The sequence below is a fragment of the Pinus tabuliformis genome, chromosome 1_2, assembly GCF_031772625.1.
Source record: "Pinus tabuliformis cultivar Carrire ecotype Pingquan chromosome 1_2, CPIR1, whole genome shotgun sequence".
NCBI classification, from domain to species: Eukaryota; Viridiplantae; Streptophyta; class Pinopsida; order Pinales; family Pinaceae; genus Pinus; species Pinus tabuliformis.
This window is the reverse complement of record NC_142298.1, coordinates 1,000,336,470-1,000,356,348: the sequence shown is the minus strand read 5'-3', so window position 1 is coordinate 1,000,356,348 and position 19,879 is coordinate 1,000,336,470. Positions and strand designations below refer to the sequence as shown.

Below are 19,879 nucleotides of genomic sequence, written 5' to 3'. Positions count from 1 at the left end.
GAACAAATAATAATCTTATATATGAAAAACATACTTTGCCATCTATTATGAACCTTAATATGATCTCTAATATGACAAATGGTGGACCCCAATTTCATTAGCAATGAATGGTGATTATGTGGTGAATTGTGATAATTCCATGATGATTAGTAGTGAATGTTGATTCCGTGGTGATACGTAGTATGGAGTGGCCACCAATATTGAGATGCTCTATGACACTAAGCACACACATGGAAGATCTATTTTTTATATATGGCTATGATTACATATTTGATTAAATCTTAATGCCACTTCTTATTTGCAAATGTTAAAATTTAAGCATAGATTTAGAAAACAAGATTGGTCCATTGACTTAAGTGGAAGAGGAGAATATGTTGATATTTATTATTTGGTAAAAAGATAAAAACTTTAATTAATAAAACATAAATATGTTTATAGATGTTTTTATTGAATGTTTGTAAATTTTTTAATCTAAATCATTATTTTATCGTCATAAATGAAAGAGTTATTATAGTTATTATATTCTCATTCTTTTGGAATTTCAAATATTAACTACCTTGCATTTCTAAATCCATGTTTAGTTTTCAAATTTACCTAATAGAATTATAAAATTTCCATGCAACTTATCAAAAAAAAAAATTATGTAAACAATGCAAATTATTTCGACAATAGGCACATTCTACAACCGATTATGCCTAATCCCTATATTTTATATCAACTGTAAGAGTTAACATACTTAAAAGTTAAAAAGATCTTATATTTAACTTATAAATAACTCAATAAAAATTTAAATGTTCATTTAAATATCCCTATAGACCCATCTTAACCATGGGTCTAGTAAAATTTGAACTGAGAGGTCATTCTTCTCCAAAAATCATTCCTAACCACCGAGAGGGACTACTTCTCTTGAGGTATAAATCCTTCTGCATATCAAGAGATTTGATCCCTCTTACTTCTTGGTAGGTATGTGGTTAATATAGATCCTTACCGGTCAAATTTCAAATGATGTTGACATATAACCACTAGGTTTAGTATATGTGCTTGATAAACTCATCATCATTTATTATTTAATGATTTCCACAATTTTTGTCATTAGTACAATCACATTAGTAAATGTGGTTGGCATATATCAATAAACTTCATTAAATAATCATAATAATGATAATAAATTATTTTTAAAGTTAGAGCCACTCTGACACCAAACTGTTATAGAACATCAACTTAGCTCACCACAACTATCTAATTATTAAATTTATAAACATATACATATTCTATCTTTTAGATTTTAATATATAACCTTTAAAATACAACAAATTTGAACTAAACAAAATTACATGTTAAACTTAAAAAAGAAAATACAAACATAATGTTTTATTTTTTATTTTGATAATAAACTAATACCATTTTGAAGAAAAATTAGAGTAACCTCCCTAATGAAAGGAAACAGAACGGTACACTCGTCAATGAAGTTAACCATCTACTAAAACCATAATATAAAAGATTTTAGTAATCAATACATTCCTAGGAAGTTTGAAGTAATACGACGAAAAAGGCAGTCAACATGTGACTCAATCGCCTCGAGCTGATTCATAGGAAAATGCATGTAAACCACGCAGCTTCCATCCCCTAAAGGACTTGGTAGTGGCATTACGTAACCGGCTTCTCCACCCAAAGGAAAATGGTAGCTTCCAAAACAAGGATTTCCCCATCCAAAGTCAATCTTGGAAAAAGGGAAACGTAAGCCAGAAGAAACCAAAATGCTTGGACCATTAGATTCTGCCATGTCCCTTTTGCAATAAATAGTAGGGAAGCCAGGGTCAGGTCGGATCATCTCCACCCAGTCAATTAAGCTTTGAAAATGTTCCTCATTTGCAGCTCTGTATATAACGTTATGAATGAGCTTAGCACTCCAACTAAGAGGTTGGCTTTTAATATCTGAGGCCTGAGCTTCCACAGAAGGTAATAATAATACATTGCCGAAGTAATTAGATGGTATTCCCATGTTTGTTAAACGGGTACGATAATCTATAACCACACCTATGCTACAATTTCGATCATTGTGCATCTCCTGACTAAGGATCAGTAATTTCCAGAGATAAGCAGAAAAGGCAACCAATTTGCTATACCGTTTACCGTCTTGATTTGCATTACTTTGGAGAAACTGAACATCTTTGGCGGTGAGGTGATAGATCCTGCTAACTAGAGAAGGAGGAGGATCTTGTTTCTTGGATTTTTCTAAAGGCAGAGAAGAGTGTCTCATATACATTTCATCAATTGCAGAGCAATAATGAGGAGGCCGTCGAGGGAGTAATACGGATCTATCAAAGTTAGGTGTCAACATTTCAATGGACTCCTTTCGAGTAAGCTTTGCCCACGATGATAAAAACATATTGGTAGAAAATGCATCAGCAATCCTATGATCAAATTTGGTCCCAATAATAATACCTCCGCAACTAAATTTTGTTACCTGACAAAACAGGAACCGAATCATTAAGTCAAAATGATTTTGAATAAGACTTTACTATACTCATACGTAGGGTTTAATAAACTATTGCTTCTCTTATTATTGTGTGTCAAGGGATATATAGAAAGGCCTAACGCAGAATTAGCATATTGCATTGAAGAGTTAAAAATACACGGAAGCTTACCTGGGTAGAAAATACGGAGTTATTTGAAAGCATTGGAATGAGCTTCCCCTCAATGGTTTTATCTGGATTGTAGAAATCTAACTCAGCAAGTCCTATGTTCGCAGCAGCTTGAACGAATTCAACACCCTGGTCGTTGCAGAGCAGTTCTGGCTCCCCAGAGGTATTGCATACCATTTGGCCAGCAAAAACACAGTAATAAGCCAATGCCTCTGATAACGAAATTTTCAGATCATGGGTAGCTTCCTCTGCAAAGGAGGATACTGATCTGGGGGTGGGCAGCTTATAACATAAGAAAAGGCTCACCGAAAGAGGAGGAATTGTCAGATCCAAATTGGACAGAGGAAGTCGATGCTCCTGCACAGGATGGGTATTAACCACAACTTCCTTGCGAACTATTTTTACATTGAAAGCATCACCTGGGAGGGCAGCCATCTCTAAAACTAGCCAAAGCACGAGTTCTTCATTGGAAGCAAATACAGCTCCTTATTTGTAGGGCTGGACCCGCTACCTTTTCGCTTAATTCTATTAGAGTTATCGGCTGAATACTTCAGGTGACGGGAGCTGTGACTAGAAACACGTTTTTAACATTATCCTATACCGTCAGCGTAACATAACATATTTTGTAAATCAAATGGTTTATAAATTTTGATAAATATCACGGTAAGTATCAAAAATTTAAAACTATTATTTTGCGGAAATTAAATAAATTCACATATATGAGTTTTTATATCGACGTTTTTATATGGGTCGATTATTAAATAAATAGATATGAGGATTCCTGTAATAAACTACTAGCTTGAAACAACTGTGTATGGTTTATATTCTTTTGATGAAATGTGTAGATTAGCGGCTAACAAAGGTGAAAGTGCTGTTTCATTATTTGTTGCAACAACGCTACCGAAATTTCAAGCATAAATTCGAGGTTTATCAAATCAATTCGTGCGTTCATTTCGTATTCGACTAATTTTAATTTAATTTAAAAAAAAAAAAAGAGAAAGACAGTGTGATTGTATGCATGGTATAAGATATTTAGTTTGAATAGGTATTAGTTTCTTTTTCATTAAAAATTTAATTTTTTATTCCTAGTTTAATATTAGGAAATATATTTTTATTATTATTAAAATTAATTTATGTTGTTTAGTAACTTTCATTTCTATTAGTGACTAATTTTTAATTTTTAATTTTATTTAAGTTTTTGATATTTTTTTTCTATTAAATCTGTTTTCAAAAATTATAAATTTTTCATAATATTTTACAACTTAAAATGACTTGTTATTATATTAAAAATATTTTTTAATAAATTTAATTATAAACAATTATATATATTAATACAAATAGTAGATATACATATTCTAATATAAACAATTTTAATTAATCATCTTTCAAAATTTTAATGATGACATTCAACAACATAATATTTTATTAATTGTTTATTTTTTTTAGCTACAACTACTGACTACTAGCCCTGCTTCTGGTTCTGCATCCGATCTAAACTCAAAATAAGAAATAAAAGTAATTGACAATCGTTTTATGCGTTTCGGTCTTCGTCATTACCCTCAAGTCACCTTGTTAGGTTTTACAAATAGTATACAGAGTCTTATATATGCGGTCAGATTCGTATGGTTTTAAATTCAACGATCATGCCGAACCACAAAATATTATTTGGCATTACGTGGAAATTAGTATTGCCTGTAGCAAGAGAGATAGTGATGGTTTCACTTATAAAGCAACCAATTAAAATATATCTAATAAAATGTATGCATAAAATGTAGAAAGCTCCCTTATCCGAAAGATTCGCTGTGGACGTTGGAACCATGGCATCTTCACAAAATAATAAACTGATCGTTTATATTTATGAGAAATGTATTCCGTGTTTAATATTCCCTCTCGCGAGTCACCGTAATATTTTTTTCATTTTAAAAATTTGTTTTATTTTAAAAAATAAAGTGATAGTATAAATTTTGTATGTTTTGATTCATAGTATTTTGTTGAATTAATTTTATTAAAAAACAAGAGTTATATAGTAGTTAGTACTCGTAGGTTAGCTAAAATAAAGTATAACTAGCATTTGCACCTGATGTTCCAAAGGAAACGCCATAAGGCATAGAGTGTGGAAGAATAGCGACATGTGAATGGGCATTGTTGAAAGCAAGGGTGGATGATAATGAGTTGCAAATGAAATTGTTAGTTATGTGTATGCTAAATATGGATATTTTGTAAATAATAGTGTGTAGAAGAATAGTGACATGTGAATGGACATTGTTGAAGGCAAGCGTGGATGATATTGAGTTACACTTGAAACTATTAGTTATGTGTGTTTTGAATAGGGATATTTTATAAGTAATAGCAGTTTGTGGAAGAATAGCAACATGTGAATGGACATTCTTGAAAGCATAGGTGGATGATAATGAGTTATAGTTAATCTCAGGTAGAGGTTATCCATTATCCATGTAGTAGTTGTTGTTTATGTGAACGTGTTTTTGTACATTATGTTAAGGTTTTTCAAATGGGCATCTTTGAAATTTTGGAAAAGAAATTGAAGTGTTTGGCAAGTTTTGGCCTACTACTCATAAACATCAATCCGAAAAAGGGGTATCTGTTGTAGTATTTGTAAATGAGTAAACATTTAAAATTTGGTTTTATATGAAAAAAAGATTTAGTATGCATAATGAAACATTAAATCAAAACAATAATAATAAAACAATTTTGCATACTGTCATCTACAGATATTGTAAAGCAACTCTAGCCACATTTTGAATATTGCTACAGGGGCTTAGGCTGTAAAGACTCCACATTCAAAACAAAATGGAAAGGTAGGATGAGAAACATATTGGATCATAAAGCAATAGAGAGTATAGTGGAAGCATGGGATCCTTATAATTATCGTTGGTCCTCCTTAAGCCTTACTAGGATTGGTGCCTTTTGGTGGCTTAGGCAAGAAGAGTGATTTTCTAGGTATCATTTTCATTTTGTTGCTCCTATGGGGCTTCTTAGATTCAGAATTTGAAGGGACCCAACATCGTAAAAGTGTTGTTTGGTGGCTTGGGCCTGTAACACATGAACTGGTACTTAGCCCCAAACAACTCGAGAGTGTACAAATTTCCGAGGACAAAGGATAAAAAGGAGTTACTATTAAAATTTAAAATTCCCGCTTAACAAACTCTACCTGGGATTTCTTGAAAATTTTAATTTACCAGCCTCTGCATTTCATCAAAAGATAAGAGCCTTACTGTAAAATAAGGATTGAAAGTGAAAAGTAATGAGTTGTTATCATTTTTTTCCATTCCACCAGTCACAAAACATTAAACATGTATGTACCAGTTCACTCTACATGATTCATGATTTATTGCAGAAATGGTAAAAAAATCAATGCTTATTTCTTCTAATCACAACAGAAATTTGCATTTTGAAATCTTATAAATCTATTAAAATAGTAACAATAGTACAAAATTATATCTTATTTTTGAGTGATCAGGAACTTTACGGCCCTAAAAGTTTTATTATGAGTAAAAGCTTATAATTTCATTGTCTTCTAACAGTTTTGTGTGAATGAACTCTAAATTTCTTGCACCATTCTGACTTGAAGTAAATGCGCAGGTGGTATATTGTAGGGAGACAGAGTCAACCTGCAATTGTTTTGGAGAAACCTATAGAGCTTGTCAATCAGTAATCCTTCAAAAGGCCTAGCGCTCTTATTAGTCTTCAATGTGATTTTTCCTAGAAGATACATAAACCCTGTATTCTTTGCCAATTCAATCTACTACAATTCCTCATCTAAGAGTAGTTACTTTCTTCCACTGTATTTCTGCTTGCATAACTTCTGTCATGTGAGGAGGAATGAGTTCCTCTAAGTTTGAGATAGTCTTTTATGCTTTAAAAAACCTGGCTGATAAATTCAGAGCCTTCAATGTTTGGGGCATCTTTGTAACCATATTGGGCTACACATTTATATACACCTTTTGGCTCTAGTTTTCCAACCTTAAATCTCTCCGACAAAAGTATTGTCTTGACTGGAACCATTCTTACGGTGACAATGATAAGAACTTCATGCAGAGACCTCACATTCTCTACATAATGCTCAATAATCGGTGGTAAGTTAGAAATAAGGTCACTCCAAAAGAAATGAATTCCTGATACAAGTGAATTAACCCCAACAATCAATCCATTCAAACCTTCTATGCTGAGTTTTCTCTGTGCTAAATATTTATACTTTTTCTACCTTCCTTATTTCCAAGAGAACATTATGGTCAAAAAAATTGTTGCAATGACAAAGGGACACCAACCACCCTGTGGCACCTTATTCAATATAGATGATAGATAAACTCCTTCAAAGATTGCAAAAAACAGAGTGAAGGGTAGTATAAGAAAAACATGCATGTTCCAAACCACAAGCATGACCAAAATTGTTGCAATTAGGAAGGGACACCAACCTCCCTGTGGCACCTTTTTCAATATAGATGATAGATAAATGCCTTCAAAGATAGAAAAAAATAGAGTGAAGGGTAGTATAAGAAAAACATGCATGTTCCAAACCACAAGCATGACCAAGGTTACTACGCACGTTGTAATGAACATGACCCCAACCACTGCAACCCCTGCACCACCAAACACCTAAAATTATCCTTGGAAACTCAAAAGAATCGATAAAAACTACCAAATTCGTTTGTCAGATATAAATTCGTATATTCTTACCATATGCATTGCCAAATTGTTTTCCATCCTGGAATCCTACGACAATTGCAATGCAGATAACCGTGAGAACATAGTTAACTTCAGGTGAATAGATCTAACCCTCGTAATTTTGTGAGGTATGAACAATATTCACTCGAGGGAAGCAACTAAGAGCCATGGACTGTCTTATGATTGAGAATGTTGCCATAATAAATGCTTGACTGGCTACAATGGCTGCTAAAGTGGCAACAATACGGCAGCTGGCTTCACTCCATCCTCATCTGATACAAGAAAAGGACGTTGCAAGTTACCAAACAATAAAGTAATTCATGGATTTCATTTAGTGAAGGGTAAAACAAGGCATGATATGGAGGACTACCATGTCACAGAGTATAGGCATGTAGAAGATCATGATTTGGGGCATTTTGCTATCTTTGACGGACATTTTGGACATGGCATCCCATGTTACTTGCAATCAAATCTTTTTGACAACATTTTAAATGAGGTAGGTATGAAGTGCTTGTGCCTTGGATGTCATCTCAAACTTTCTTGGCCTTTTTGCAAGATTTTGTATTGCATTTCAACTTTTTTTGTAAATTTTTGAACTGATCAACTTTATTCAATTTTTTTAGTGATGATGTTTTAATACATTTTTTAAACATTTTTTTAAAGGGTTTTATTAAAACTAGTGTAGATTCATCAAATTTGGGTTCATCAAGTACTGAGAGGGATCAAATTTCTTGAGGTGTAAATTTTTATTATTATTTGATCTCTCTTGGTATTTGAGAGATCCGGGTTTATGATGGATCTATGCTATTTTATTTATTTTTTAGATATTGCCATATATATATATATATATATATATATATATATATATATATATATATATATAGAACAACATCTATGTCATACTGGGCTGTAGAGCACCTTGTTACTCTCGTGCAATTCCCAATAAAATACTATATTTTTCTTTTGGTAAACTGACCTTCCAATTCATGAAGTAAAACTTATGATGAGTGTGCCTTTCGTCCCTAAATGTGTAAAATTTTTACAACTAAGAATAACTGCAAGTAATATTGAGAATTTATAAAATTTAAATTTCTCAAAAAAAATGTTATTAGTTTATTTAATAATATTACTGATTTAAAAATTTTAAATATTGTGTGGGGTTCAAAGATTTTAGGGTCTATTTTATTTATAGTGGTTGTGAAGGGTTGTTTTGCAAAAGACATTAATAATACATATATTTAGGTCAATAATTCTAAGCATTCACAATCCATGAAGCCAATTAAAGAGTTTGAAATGTATTTAAAAGCTAGGGGAAAATTAAAATACAAAAGTCAATAGTTAAAACCATTTCTAACCCATCACAATAGAAATTGGAATTTTACTTTGAATCAACTTTTTGTGAGTAATTTATAAACCATGGATATAATATTTTCCAAATACAAATTCCCTAGAACCTCTTGAAAGAAAATTTTAAATATCAATTTTCTTCATAAAATCTGAAAAAATTCAGTCATAAATGGTGCGAAAAAAGGTCTTGCCTACTACCACTACATATGGTTAATTCTAATTTTTTAACAGTGAATTACAAAAACACTATTAACAAAACTGCATGAAATGTTCATTATTGAAATGTATGGCATGGGCTAATTATACACCAACAATTTCAAACATTTACTCTCTATACCAAATAAAATAAAAATCAAATTTGTTAAAAAAAACTAATAAAAAATTAAAATAACAAAATTTATTTTATTACACAATTTTGATGGTACTCAATCCACTATTATTATTATGTATATAGATCTGGGTAAAATTAGATCCTGCTTCCGATATTAAAGATGGGTAAAATTGGATCTTGCTTTCGATATTAAAGATGTAATGTAGAATAAGCCTAGAACCCAATGGCTATTGAGGCCATTGTACCTCAAAAAATTACACTATACAAAAAAATTATTCAAGCGATACCTTCCATTAATTCCATTTTAGCAAACATCAATCTCAGTTGTATACCATGAACCATGTCGTCAAAATTTTGAGGTTTAGGGTAAATAACCGAGATTGCTTTTGCTGAAACAGAACTGATGGGAGGTGTCACTCGAATAGTTGTTTTGTACAGTTTAATTTCTTGGTGTACATTTGGATTACGTGGTTCATGGTATGTAACTGAGATTGTCGTTGCTCAGATGGAATTGATAGCAGATGTCTCTTGAATACTTGTATTGTACAGTGTAATTTCTCAATGTACATTGGCCTCAAATATAGAAAAGAAAGTATAGACACTAAGTGCTCACCTAGATGAGGATCTAAATTGGTGAGAGTTAGTCCTGGCTATTTAGTATTGTTTTTATATTACAGTACCATTTCCTATTAACGAACGACAGAAGATAAGATAAGACTAGTTTTATTAATGGCAGTGGGTGACCAAAAGAGAGGTCGACGGGGCTCAAAAGTACACCAGTTACAACATACTGTGGAAGTGCCCATTACTTGTCATTAGGAATAGATGTAAAAAGTAGAGGAGGGAGAAGAAGCATCCACATTTGTATCAATCACTCTGTAGCTACCGATGTGCTTCTTGATAATGTCACCTAGGGAGTGCCAGGGTAGTACCAATCTATAGTCTACATATTTAAATTAGTGCTGGAAAGGGGTTTAGCAAATTTCAGTCCTTTCATTAGTTGAGTAGGGTTTGATTCCCAACTTAAATCGTAATCTAGAATGAGATTCTTGATTTTGCCCACAATGAAACTCTCTAAATTAGCTAATTTGTAAGTCTATTTAAATTGTTACCAACCTATATCCTTTCTGAGCTGGATGATAGGTATCACGCCTCATTACCAAATGCATATATTTTTTATTATCTTATTTTTGAGCCCTGGGGTTGGCTTGATTGGCTTTGGAGTTAGACATTGAACTTCTCAGAAATGGGATGTCACAAGTTCAACTCTTACGATTCCTTTGGGGTCATGCACTGTAATCAATGCTGATGGTCTACCTGGTTTACCATCTATGAATCATGGGGAATACTTGTAATCAATGATGATGGTCTACCTGGTTTACCATCTATGAATCATGGGGAATACTTGTAATCAATGCTGATGGTCTACCTGGTTTAGCATCTATGAATCATAGGGAATACTTGGAAGGTCTCTGTGAATTTAACAACATCTATTTAAATTCAACATCTATTTAAATTTTACAGTTGATTGTATTGTGACATGTATTGTTTTGCTATTGCTTGTCAATCAAAAATTAAAATTATACATTAAATTGGAGCAGGTTCAAAGTTTCTTTCCATTTTCCAAATTGCATATGTTTATCTCAATTTCCTAACTTGATTGTAACTTGTGAAACAATGTCGTTTTCTCCTCTATTGGTTCTATTATGGTGTTTCTACTTGCATTGACTTCATGGGTTAATTTCGTGTGCTTTATCTTTGGCATATGATATATATTGTTAATTGTAACAATGATCTGCATCTATCAACAAGATTTTTCTAGTTGTGATATATCGCCATGTCCATTTCTCAAACCTCAAAGGCGAAGATTCTCCAACATTTTACTTCTCACATATAATGAATTTCTTGTTTTCTCCATCATATTTCTAGTTGAATATGTTTCATGCGTAAATCCACTATTTTTCAAATAGCTTAAATTGTTCATATATTTCCTATACTTATATGTTCATGTGTCTCTTGCACCTATCCAAAGAAAAAACATCCAGTAGTAGCATTACGTCATGGCATAAAACAATAGTGCTTCCTTATTGCAAAAATTGCGTTTGTGACAAATCGTTATCATTTTTGATAATTTCCTTCATTTATATAAATATGATGGTTCTCAAATGACTCTTTAAAAAAAAATTGTATATTAGATGAGATTTCTGACTCTGTTGCACATGCAGTAAAATGCTTTTACAACTAATCTGCCATTTGTTGTATTGGTTGTCACTTGCTATTTTCAAATTTTTGTATGGTGTGAAATGCTAATTAAGTACTTTACTGCTGACAAGTATCTCTGATAATAATGGAGCCGAAGTTCTGGACAGACCCAGAAAGTGCCATCAAGAATGCATACAACCGGACTGATGGGAAAATTTTAGCAAAGGCAGCTGATTTAGGGCCCGGTGGCTCCACAGTGGTCCCTGCTATTTTAGCTGATGGGAAAAAACTCTTTGTAGAAAATACAGGGGATTCCAGGGCTGTTATATGTAAAAATGGCACTGCTATTCAGCTGACTGTTGATCATGAGCCAAGTATTGAACGCCAAAACATCGAGAAGGGTGGATTTTTGACACTCCTGCCAGGTACCACTACAAATGCAGTGCAGAGATTAATTTTAATGAGAAAATACTTAAATAATTTTTTGATTTGTAACTTTATAATTATATCTTAATGTTATAGCTCAAGAGTAACAGTTGAATGGTCACAGGGAGAAACTGTATACTTAATGGCATTTTTTTTTGATAAATTAGGAGATGTACCTCGAGTTCATTAAAGTTCAGAACTAGATGTGAGAGACACGACCATAGATGTAGCCACAAAATTTCTCATTTTGGCTAGTGATGGATTATGGAAGGCAAGGCATTTTTTCCAATCATTGACTTATTCGCATAGTTACTGTTAGATGCATATTTTTTTTTCGCAAACATTGGAGAAATCATCTAGGAAATTTTTTGATTACTGTATTTTCATTAATTTTACTCGAATACTTCATCTAAATACCAGAGAGGTTCTTTTTTGAAGTGCTTAAAGAAAGATGCCCCAAGTAATTGCATTGCAAAGAGAGAATTTCCTTTCCCTAGGTGCCAGATCCGAGGGGAATTTATCTGCCCAGTCCGTGGAATTGCACGTAGTGTCACCCCTTAACTTATGCTATAGGAATGTGGAAAACTGTAGCGAGAATGCAGGTAAGGTGGTTGGCTTAACATTCCGTCGACCTCACCAGTTGAATCAATGCCTGTTGGGAAAATAAAATCTTCTATGGAAATGATACGTAATTATTAACATAAATACTTTTAAAAAATCAAAGAATATAGATCAAACATTCTGAAGTTTCAATCGAGATCACAGTTTCTCTAGAAGGAAAAACACATTGACAGTAAGTTCAGTTATGTCAAACTAAATTAAACCTACCGATTGGGAAGAGATAGAACAATGATTGACAACAGCAATAAGGAGGTGCATAGAGCATCTCTGAAAAGTCTAAAATCTGTAATGAGCTCAAATGACCAAAACAGGTCAACATGACTGGGAAGAAAAATGATTGACTGCCTAGAGCATCTCTGAAACAGTCTAAAATCTATGTTAAGGAAAGAAAGGAAAAGTAGAGAATAAGATGGAAAAGGGGTCCGGGTGGACTCACAAGGGGGGAAAATCCAGAAGCATAAACCCTAGACAATGAAGTAAGTTAGAGGAAAGCATTCCAGTAGTAGTGTTGCACCAGAAAATGTTTCGTGGAAGTAGTTGGGACTTGGGAAGTTTGAGGAAGAGCAATAACGAGGTCAGAGTGAGAGTCAGAAGAGGAGCCATCATCACTGTAAACCGCCACAAATGTGCCAATGCTGAGCTGATAATGGGCCAATGAGAGGAAAAAATATTTTCAAGGATTGAGTTCCATGTCATATTTATTATTATTTGGACATCTAATTTCATTTTTCATATTTCACTATTCAATATTCAGGATTGTATGGAATCCTATGACAATTACAAGGCAGATACCCATGAGAACATAGTTAACTTCAGGTGAATAGATCTAACCCTCGTAATTTTGTGAGGTATGCACAATATTCACTCGAGGGAAGCAACTAAGAGCCATGGACTGTCTTATGATTGAGAATGTTGCTGTAATCAATGCTTGACTGGCTACAATGGCTGCTAAAGTGGCAACAGTACAAATTTCCGAGGACAAAGGATAAAAAGGAGTTGCTATTAAAATTTAAAATTCCCTCTTAACAAACTCTACCTGGGATTTCTTGAAAATTTTAATTTACCAACCTCTGCATTTCATCAAAAAATAAGAGCCTTACTGTAAAAGAAGGATTTAAACTGAAAAGTAATGAGCTGTTATCATTTTGTTCCATTTCGCCAGTCACAAAACTTTAAACATGTATGTACCACTTCACTCTACATGATTCATGATTTATTGCAGAAATGGTAAAAAACTTAATGCTTATTTCTTCTGATCTCAACAGAAATTTGCATTTTGAAATATTATAAATCTATTAAAATAGTAACAACAGTACAAAATTTATATCTTATTTTTGAGTGATCAGGAACTTTAAGGCCCTAAAAGCTTTATTATGAGTAAAAGCTTATAATTTCATTGTCTTCTAATAGTTTTTTGTGAACGAACTCTAAATTTCTTGCACCATTCTGACTTGAAGTAAATGCACAGGTGGTATATTGTAGGGAGACAGAGTCAACCTGCAATTGTTTTGGAGAAACCTGTAGAGCTTGTCAATCATTAATCCTTCAAAAGGCCCAGTGCTCTTATTAGTCTTCAATGTCTTATTAGTCTTCAATGTGGTTTTTCCTAGAACATACACAAACCTTGTATTCTTTGCCAATTCAATCTACTACAATTCCTCATCTAAGAGTAGTTACTTTCTTCCACTGTATTTATGCTTGCATAACCTTTGTCATGTGAGGAGGAATGAGTTCCTCTAAGCTTGAGATAGTCTTTTACGCTTTCAAAAACCTGGTTGATAAATTTAGATCCTTCAATGTTTGGGGCATGTTTGTAACCATATTGGGCTACACATTTATATACACCTTTTGGCTCTAGTTTTCCAACCATAAATCTCTCCAACAAAAGTATTGTCTTGACTGGAACCATTCTTATGGTGACAATGACAAGAACTTCATGCCGAGACCCCACATTCTTTACATAATGCTCAATAATCGGTGGTAAGTCAGAAATAAGGTCACCGCAAAAGAAATGAATTCCTGGTACAAGTGAATTCACCCCGACAACCAATCCATTAAAACCTTCTATGCTGAGTTTTCTCTATGCTAAATATTTATACTTTTTCTACCTTCCTTATTTCCAAGAGAACATTATGGTCAGAAAAATTGTTGCAATGATGAAGGGACACCAACCACCCTGTGGAACCTTATTCAATACAGATGATAGATAAACTCCTTCAAAGATAGCAAAAAACAGAGTGAAGGGTGATATAAGAAAAACATGCATGTTCCAACCCATAAGAATGACCAAAATTGTTGCAATTAGGAAGGGACACCAACCTCCCGGGGCCCAAATCGAAGCACTGATTCTTAGTGACACAGAATATGTAAAGATGCATTATATTATTACAAATTAGCAATGTATACATGGGCAAGAATTCTATTGTAATCGAATAGAATGCTAAAACAGATAGTATGTGGAAGCAGAATGATAAGTCAAGAAAATTGATAAAATGTGTGTATTGAACCTCATAGCTATCCCCTTTCTCCAAGACCTTCACATAAAAAATTTGCAATTTGCCTATTTCAGACATAATCAGCCTTTGAATGCCTAATGATTCCTGTTGTGTTGGCAATGCTTCCAAATCAGAATCAAATACTTGCAGACAGAACTTTTGGCTTGAGTCACATGATGATGATAGTGCTTTCAACCTGCCCTGAAGAGTCTCATACTTTGTGGAAGGTTCTCCCATTCTAGCACAGTTCTGACGTCTATTCCTTTTATCGGCAGCCATCATGGCAAACAAAGATCTCAAATCTAGCCTACCCTTCAAAAAACTCTCCTCTATTCAAACATCTGTAAAGTTTGGCAAGTTAAGAAGTGGTGCTAATTTGTCATAAACTGGCGGAATTTCAAAAGTAACTCCCTCTGCTAACTTCAACAAACCAGATGTTGTTGTATGAGGACCATGTTCTGGAGCAATGTCAAGATGGTTGTAATTCCCCAGATTCTGGACTGCGTCGTCTATATTAGGACCTGCCAAAGCAGGAATGTCTAATCCATGTGGAGTCCTCTCATCTTTTAAACCCTCTCAGAGCCACGACTTAATTTCTGACTTTTCCTATTTGATGTACGCTTTGCAGTGGAGGGACCTACGCGGGCAGCAGCAGCTACTTCTGCTTTCAACTTATTGGCTTTCTTGAACTTTTGTGTATGTTCCCCAAGTATGGTCCGATAATATTCCTATGATATGTGCTTCTCAAAGTCATCATCATCTTCATCATTGTTGTCTGCATCTTTCTGTGCAGATGAGTTATAACCAGCCTCTAGTTCAACATGGTACCGTTTTCTTTTTTAAAGCCATCTCTGATGGTAAATCCAATGGCCTCTTAGTCCGACCACCATTTATTTGTGCAAGCACTGTGTCATAACCTGCTTCATTAAAGTCAAAATAAACAGAGCATAATGATCAGAGATGTTAATCAAATTATCCCAACCCAACCACTGTTACATTGTTGTTAAACAAGAAAGTAAAGAAATTTCATACAATGATCTCTACCTAGTTATGATGGACAAAAACAAGGGAAGCCCAAAAACACCCCAATAGATTTCTATAATTCAAAGTAACAAATCAACATCATCTTTATGGCACCTTTAATTCCATTACTCTCATCTTGAATATAGCCATTGGAGATTCAGTACCAGAAACAGGGACCTTTCATGAGGGAGAAGGTGGCGTTATTCTTCCGGATAGCTAGAAAACTAAACAATCAAGGCTAACTAATCAGCGCTCACAAAATAAATAAAATGGTGAATATTGTTGTAAATAAGTTTCCCCGACTAGCGGGGCCAATCACTTCAAACAATTTATAAATGGATGATGAATATCTTGGGGCAAAAACAAAGGCAATTGACACAAAGGTGTATGAAACGTTCGTGTAACAGACAAGAGTATATGGCCTTCCCAGGCTACAAGAAGTTCTACCTTGTTAACAACAGTAGCAATTTTAATGTACGGGTTAAAAAGTAGAGCTTCCCATTCCAAAGAGTTTGGAGATTCAATTCAAGGAACGCGAAAACTTTCAAAGGGTACAAGCCTCGAGGTAGCATTACTCTATGGGCTAGTCAGAAACACTAAAAATTCAGTATTGGCTAATCAACAGCCACAAAATTCATAAAATGACAAAAATTGATGTGAACGAGTCTAGGCCGGGCCGTGAAGCAAATCATTTTAAACAGTGAAAAAATAGGATTAGAAACCTCAGGGGGCAATAATGGAGGTAATTAACACCAAACCCGAGGGTCATGCAACAAACAGTACTACACATACGATGGCCATTAACCCACGCGGCTACAATTTGGATCTTGTGCTCGGAGGGCGACCGTGATTGTCCAGGCTAAGATACAGCTAGATTCTTGTTCCTGCTACTAAAAACTAATGCAATCACACCTACCAGTGCCTACTGGATCTTGTTATGCTCATACCTCCCAGTGCATATGCAATAAATAAATATAATTTAAACAAACAAACAAAAAAGAACACGGCCGTCATAAAATTAAGTGCGGGAATTCATGTCCAATAACTAAATAACCTCTACTCAACGCAATTGTGCATAGAATACGCAGACAAGGTACTAACAACAAGAATGAATGTACCTGAAATGGAGACAGAAGAAACTGTTATCACCTCCAGGAGCAGTGATTAGACTTGTACCCTACTCTCTTGCAATTTTACATAAACACCAGATCAATTACAGCCAAAATTGAACCCCAATTACAGCAAAACCATGAATTTAAATAATAATGAAATTTGCAAAAACCCTGAAAATTCACAGACAATGTGCCAGACGCCGTGAACCACCAGGAAAAAAAAAATATAATTTCTACAGAAATTAGATAGGATTCGCATCACTCAATTAACAAAACCGAGAATATGCCCACACAACTAAATAACCTAACACTGAGTAAACCCAATTTCAACGCAACAACAAAAGAACAAACCCCAAAACTGGATCTCAAACAAGCTGTAAAAAAGATGTACCTTTGACAGGGCGCCTGCATGATAATTTGTCGTTGAAACCCTTGGAAATTCAGCGGTGGAGGGTCTATATTTTGTTTGGGAATCGAACCAGCGAACAACGGGTAGTTAATATCTCGAGTGCCTTGAGGCTCCTTATGCTAAAATAAACCTACTAAACTTATAAGAACGTCGGAGAAATCTAGGTTTTGAGGATATGTGGGGGTTTGGACCTGGCCATATCTTCTTCTACCATATTTCCAATGCTATGCCGCTTGCTTGCTTCCTGTTTATTCTGAGATACCACTTACCCCGTGTGAAAACCGACTTTATCAAACGGGATCACCCACACACAACAAGAAGATCATGCCCAAAGGTATGGTGATGGGCCGGCTCGATACTTCCGGCCTTGGGTTTGACAATGGCAGCAGTCTCGCACGATGCTCATGGATCCCCCGGGCATGATATCCACATCCTGGAAGTTTCTCATTTTGCTTAATGAACAGAGAGCGCAGGAGGGTTTTGCTTAATGAACAGAGAGCACAGGAGGATTCGGAGTGCAGTGCATGCTTGCCAGATGCCAGATGCGATGCGCGGCCAGATGCCAGATGCAATGCGAGGCCAGGGATAATGAATCGAACACTTTGAATCAAACGGTGAATATTAATTCCATCGTCTAACAACGAAATCAATGGCGTAGGAAGGTACAGAGTGGCACTGGAATGAAATCAATGGCCAGAGGAACGCCTTATGGTGAAATTAGATTTTATTTTTTACAAATAATTAATGGTTGCCACAGAATCTGATAGCTTCAAGAAGTCGCTGATTACAAGGGAGTAGTTTTCTAAATATGTCTCCGTGAACAAAAAATTGTAATAGTTCATGCTTCAGATATCTCTTGGAGTTCACGGGGTTAGGATCACTGCTCGTAAAGGAGAGCAGAGGGAACGGCCCAACAACAAAATCTCTCATCAAGCGAAAACCAAGAGCAATACCATGAAAGAGATGGCTTCAGCGCGAGATGGCTTCAGCGCAAGATGACCTTTATCAACAATCCTTATCAACTAGTCCTTTCCATTTAACATGTAGATTCTTACATACAGTGCTCAGGGACAAAACAATAACATTCCACCTATCGATTTTGAAGGAACGTGTAAATGTTTTTATCCGGCAGTTGCTGACACATCATTTTCGTTGAGGGTACAATTTTGTTTACATTGAATGAGTAAATGAACGTGTAAATGTTTCGGAGTGCAGTGCATTCTTGCCAGATGCCAGATGCGATGTGCCAGATGCCAGATGCGATGCGCGGCCAGGGATAATGAATCGAACACTTCGAATCAAATGGTGAATATTAATTCCATCGTCTAACAACGAAATCAATGGTGCAGGAAGTACAGAGTGGCACTGGAGGGGAGTCCTTCCCAGAGGAACGCCTTACCGCGTAATTAAGCTAAAAACAATAAAAATAAGGATTTTATCATAAAAGTAAAATAATTAATAAAATATTGTATTGTTAAAAGCCATTGCCAAAACTTAAGAAATATGATTAACACACATGCATATAATTAAAATACCTTTTTAATATAATAGTGAGTAACGTTAAAAGTCAAGAAAATGGATAATAGAAAAAAAGGAAAAAAAAAACAGAAAGTTTAATCAAAATGAAATGAAACTAAAAACAAAAAACTAGTAACTAATAGAAATAGAAGTTACTAAACAACCCATAATAAGACCTCAACCAATCACCTTACAAATAAATGAATTTAAATAATAATAATAAATAATAAAAATTGAATTCCTAATATTAAACTATGGGTAAGTGACATAAATATTTGGTCAAAGGCAAATTAATAGGAAGTCAAAGCAAAATTGAATGGGTAATACCATGGCTATAAGAAAAATGGATTCGAATTTTAAATTTAAAGGGTGAAATCAATATAATCTCATAACATATTTGAAACAGAGAAAATTATAATTCCAATAAAAAAAATATTTCCAAATTTGGAAAAACAAAAATATAGAAATATTACAATAATTTTTATAATTGCTATTTTTAAATATAAATATTTATTTAAATAGTTATTAGTATAATTGGTTATTTTTATTATTGACATATAATTACAAAAAAAAATGTATTAGAATTAAGTTATCAAGTTTTGGTGGCAAGTTGATTACATTGCGTGCCTGCAAGCATTAATATAATAGATTCCTTATTTTTTACATTATATTCTTGACCAATATTGCATGTAGGGAGCTAGGGGTAGGAGAGTGGGTATGTTCCTAACCTCCTAAATCTTGTTTGAGCCAATGGTTTTATGGCCTCTTTGTGCTTGTCAGTTCTACCCTATTATCTCTATCATGTATGTCATAACTTGAGCATTCTCATTGTGCATGTGTCCATAGGGTACCGAACGCTCCACTAAATTTTTGTATGCTAGAAATTTTCCTGCCAATGTACTCTATCCTCTGCATTGAAATGATAACCATACTGCGTAAATTCATTGAAGCATGAAATTGGGAGACTGTGTGTCCTCCCATTCCATGGTTACCTGAAATTTTTCTCCATATGTGCACTTAACTATCTTCCTCATAAGAGGTCTGAGCCAAATTGGAGCTTAATTCTC

The 19,879-nt window shown here is 34.3% G+C and overlaps 2 pseudogenes; one reads left to right on the top strand and one right to left on the bottom strand.

Moving 5' to 3' along the window:
- Nucleotides 1–1,510: 1,510 nt before the first annotated feature.
- On the bottom strand, nt 1,511–3,080 carry LOC149209450 (coniferyl alcohol acyltransferase pseudogene; annotated as a pseudogene).
- A 4,086-nt stretch (nt 3,081–7,166) lies between these two features.
- Nucleotides 7,167–18,704, top strand: LOC149209449 (putative protein phosphatase 2C 58; annotated as a pseudogene).
- The last annotated feature ends 1,175 nt before the right edge of the window (nt 18,705–19,879 follow it).